Source organism: Adiantum capillus-veneris, chromosome 4, assembly GCF_014529385.1.
Source record: "Adiantum capillus-veneris isolate H3 chromosome 4, ASM1452938v2, whole genome shotgun sequence".
Classification (NCBI taxonomy): Eukaryota; Viridiplantae; Streptophyta; class Polypodiopsida; order Polypodiales; family Pteridaceae; genus Adiantum; species Adiantum capillus-veneris.
In genome coordinates this window covers 85,333,425-85,338,313 of record NC_140934.1, presented here as the reverse complement: position 1 = coordinate 85,338,313, position 4,889 = coordinate 85,333,425, and positions in this window count along the sequence as shown.

Here is a 4,889-nt window from a genome sequence, read left to right as displayed (position 1 = left end):
GTAGCGTTGCGACCCTCCATGATTATCTTGAACCATTGCACGTCGAACAAGTCGACAAAAAATCCTCCGTAATCGATTCTCAAAATCTCTTGCAGCGTGCCGAAGTAAGTGAGTTCCGCCACCACAGGATCTGCATCAGAGGAACGTCGTCGACTAAACTGTTCAAATTTTGCCATGATTCCACAATCTTGAGTAAAACGCTTTTTGTCGATTCGTTCCACCCTAAAATTTCGACCTTTACACCATGCTGCTGTGTATGACTTATACTACAACGAACAAAGATTATGAGTGGCCGTTCAAACATTTAGAAATAAAGTCACTAGCTAGTCGTACATTGCAAACTTACCTTGGTCGCGCAACCCCGAGAGTACTCCCACTCTTCCTCAGTCACTTCGTCACCGCATTGTTGTGCGCTTTTCAATTGGTTGTGCAACCATCTTAAGCTCATGAAGGTTGGTAGGCTCTCCAGAACCGTCGGATAGTGCATCGGTGGTCATCTTCTCCATCTCCACTCGATTCGTGCCCTTTGTCGCTCTTGCTTTGCATCCTCATATTGTGAAATCCACTTTTGCATCACTGGATTGTGAAGCATGCAAAATCGGTTGATTTTAGCCTCTAGATCTTCCGCCATCTTCTTCTCAACACCGAGATTGCACATGACAATCCCAGATATGCGCTCATCATCTATGGTTCGCCATAGCGTGTCCCGGGATTTATCAAATCCGTCTAGCCACTCTCCAATGTACACTAGGGACTCTGATACCAACCAACCTTCTGCCATGCTACCCTCCGGACGTGCCTTTTGACGCACATATCCCTTAAGCGTTTTCATGAAACGTTCTAAGAAGAACATCCATCTGGAATGAACTGTGCCAGCTATTTCCACCTCATCAACTATGTGAACAAGAAGATGCACCTGAATGGTTAGCATGGTAGTAGGAAAATGTTTCTCAAACATGCACACAAGCTCCGCAGCATTTAGTTTGGCGAATGGTATGGAGTCTACGATGATCTTCTTTTGTGAGATCCATTGCACCAGCTTTGCAAGTTTGTAGATTGTGTTACGGATGTCGAAAGACAAACATCCCTCAATGGCAACCGGTAAAATAAACTGTAAAGTATGTGCAGCAATGATATTAAAGTCCACATTTTATGCAATGATATTAAAGTCCACTATGAACGTACCTGACACATTTTATGCCAATCGTGTGACTTCAAACCGGTAAGCTTTCCTTCTTTAGTAAAACACGTTCGGAGCGAGTGCATTACGCCAGTGGGGGTCCGCAAAGATCGAATGGTCTCTTTTACTTTGCGTTCTTGGGCTCCTGTGAAAATCCATGGTGCTTTAGGGAGTTTTATCGATCCATCAGACACTGTTTGCGGCCAATATTGCTCCATACGATCCACATTTCTAAGGTCAACTCTGGCTCCCAAAGTATCTTTCTTACCGATCAGATGGTCCCATAGTAGATTACCCACATTCTTGAATATGTGCATTGGATCGAGCAAGTGATTGATCATGAGTCGGGGCCAGTATGGTAACTCGTACCATAGAGATAGTCTCTTCATCCCTGGAGGCAATCCGTCATCGCACATCTCCTTCTGCTCTAACCATGCTTGTGCAGACATCCTTGGTGGCTCTCTTCCCAAAAAGCCGTCGCGTAACACATGATTCTCTGGAAGATACGCTTGATGACCTTCGTAGATTTGCTTCTTCAGTGAGGGCGCCCTACGTGCATTCAGTCTAGGTCCACATGTGACACATGCTCTGTATCCGCTTGTTTGAAGCCCTGCATGTATACACATGATAATAGATCAACTATGGGAAAAAACAAGATTTACAGTGTCTGAGTGAGGAGTGTCAATAGATCACCTGAGCATTCTGTTAGCCCGGGATAGTCATGCATGGTCCACATTAGAATGCCTCTGATCAAAGCATTCCGTCATCCTGTGTGTCGGCTCATATCCACCACCTCTATGCCAATCCACAATTGTTGTAGCTCTTCCAATAGTGGACGAAGATACACATCCATATTCCCCACTTGATATCGCCCTGGCACAATCAAGCTTAGCCATAGGTGCCCCTTCTTCGTAGTCAACCATGGGGGAATGTTGTAGTTGACGATGACAACGGGCCATACACTATAAGATGTTGATCTTTGACCAAATGGATTTACGCCATCCATAGCCAGGCCTAAGCGCAAATTTCGAGCTTCCCTTGCAAAATCCGACCATGTTCCATCTATATGTTTCCAGGCTGCGCAATCTGCAGGAATTCGTAGCACACCATCCGAAGATTTATTCTCCTCATGCCATGATGCTAGGGCGGCCATGGACTTACATTCGAAGAAATGCTTGATGAGAGGAAGCAGAGGAAAATGTCGCAAAACCTTTTGTGGAATTTTTGTCCCGTGGAGATCTACTCGATATCTTTCGGAATCACATTTCGGACACTTCTCCATGTCTATGTATTCCCCTCTGAAAAGAATGCAGTCATTAGGACAAGCGTGGATAGAATTGTAATCCATCCCCAAGTTTCGCAAAATCTTTCTTGCTTCATCTCGGGAATCTGGCATCACATTGTTAGCTGGTAGTATGTGCTCTTTAAGCAATCTACACAACATAAAAATACGATACAGTCGTGTAAAAATCTATCAGATCATTATACATATAGAGTTTTATTAAAGTAAACTAATTGTAATAGATCACCTGAAAAGCGCTGTGACGCTAGTGTCACTCCATCCAAACTTTGCATGCATGTTGAGAAGAACCAGGAGTGCTTTCAATCTAGACATATGTGCTCCATTATACAATGGCGTATCGGCTTCACTTTTCATATCATCATAGATAAGCCTTTCTGAATCCATGATCGTCTCGATCATTTCATCAATCTCGGGCTCAAACATTGCCTCGTTGGGAATGTGCTCTGCATGATCATCCCCCGAGCTGTCAGAGGCTACATCTTGTGGCCTCACATATGCTGCTTGACCAAAGCGCCTGCGAACACGTCTATTGGGTTGCAAGATTGCTGCTTGTTGGCCAGCGTCAGAGTCCGACGAGTTATAATTGGCAACAACTCGATCTATAATAGATGGATCGAACTCGCCAAATTCGCGAACGTGCTGCAAAGAAACACGTCTTGTCCGTCGCACAGCATGCTTGCATTGATTACAAGGACATAAGACCCTCGTTGAGAGATAGGTGTTTCGATTGGACGGTCCCACATCCTCGTCACTACTCATAATGAGGATAAAAATCTTATAACCTGGACAACAAATTTAATATTCTATTGGCATTCTTCGTCTTATCTCTCTCTCTCTCTCTCTCTCTCTCTCTCTCTCTCTCTCTCTCTCTCTCTCTCTCTCTCTTTACCTCACATTCTCTAGTCATGTCCAATCCCCGCACACCTCGGTCTAGAGGTGCACGGAGATCAGAACCACCGGGTTATAATCTCGTCTTTATTGGTCAATACCTATATTTGTGGGTACAAGAAATCTACAGACCCACGTCTACATGATACTGCATGTAGTGGACAAAACCCCTTTGCCTCTTCTCTAGCTGTAGCACTTCACAACATCTTAACAACTTTTCTTTTCACTGTTCGTCTAACTCTAAACCCTAAACCGTAAGTAATTCTTGCGTGGACTCGATCTAACGTAAATAAGCGTAAATCTAAATAAACGTAAAGCTAACTAAAAATAAACCTAAATCTAATTTAACGTAAGTCTACATCTAACCTAATCTTTAACGTCTTTTGGGATAGTTTCCTACGACGTTAAAACTCTCTTCTTCTTGTGTGTGTGTGTGTGTGTGTGTGTGTGTGGGTAAACCTAAATAAACATAAATAAACCTAAGTCTAATCTAATATAACATAAATCTAAATCTAACGTAAATTATGTTATATTAAAAACAAAGAACTAAACTAACAGGGATTATAAGAACCTTAAAACTGATTTAACACATAATTTTTCACATAACTCGGCAAGAGTTGGCATTCTCATCACTAAAGATGTGAGAGTTAACTTCCAGCGGTGACGCTGCCTCATCTCCATCCACATCTGACGACAGCAATTGTCCCTTTAGACCGTTCTTGCTCTTGTTACTAACTTTGAAGTTGCAGTTGAATGACTAGAGGTTGTCTAGATGGTCATTGTGTCGGGGATGTAGTGACTCTTGCCGCCCTGAAGATCCACCTTCTTCCCTATCTTCTGAAGACATTTCACCAGTACTTTTGGATCGACGGAGCCCACCATGAGTGAAGGCAGCAATACCCTATATTCCATTGAGGGCTTTCTTCACCCGCTTCATGCAGGCATCGCAGTCTATGGAGACCTAAATCTAATCTAATATAACGTAAATCTAAATCTAGCGTAAATAAACGTAAATCTAATTAAAAATAAACCTAAATCTAATCTAATTTAACTTAAATAAACCTAAATCTAATTTAACATAAGTCTATATCTAACCTAATCTTTAACGTCTTTTAGGATAGTTTCCTACGACGTTATAACTCTCTTCTTCTTGTGTGTGTGCGCATGTGTGGATGTGTGTGCCAATAAAAAGAGATAAATGGTATTACCTTTCTATCACCCATGCCAAGTATGATAGATTGGTTATGCCATTTCCCTCTTGAATAATAGGTCTTGAGTTCAACTCCTCGTCGGCTAGATCTTTAGGTCTTTTAATTTTAATTAGTTTCCTACGACGTTAAATTAGTTTCTCTCTCTTTCTCTCTCAATGTGTGTGCGTTTTTTTGTTTATGCATGTTTTCTCTCTCTTTTCCTCTCTCAATGTGTGCGTTTTTTGTTTATGCATGTTCTCTCTCTCTTTTCCTCTCTCAATGTGTGCGTTTTTTGTTTATGCATGCTCTCTCTCTCTTTTCCTCTCTC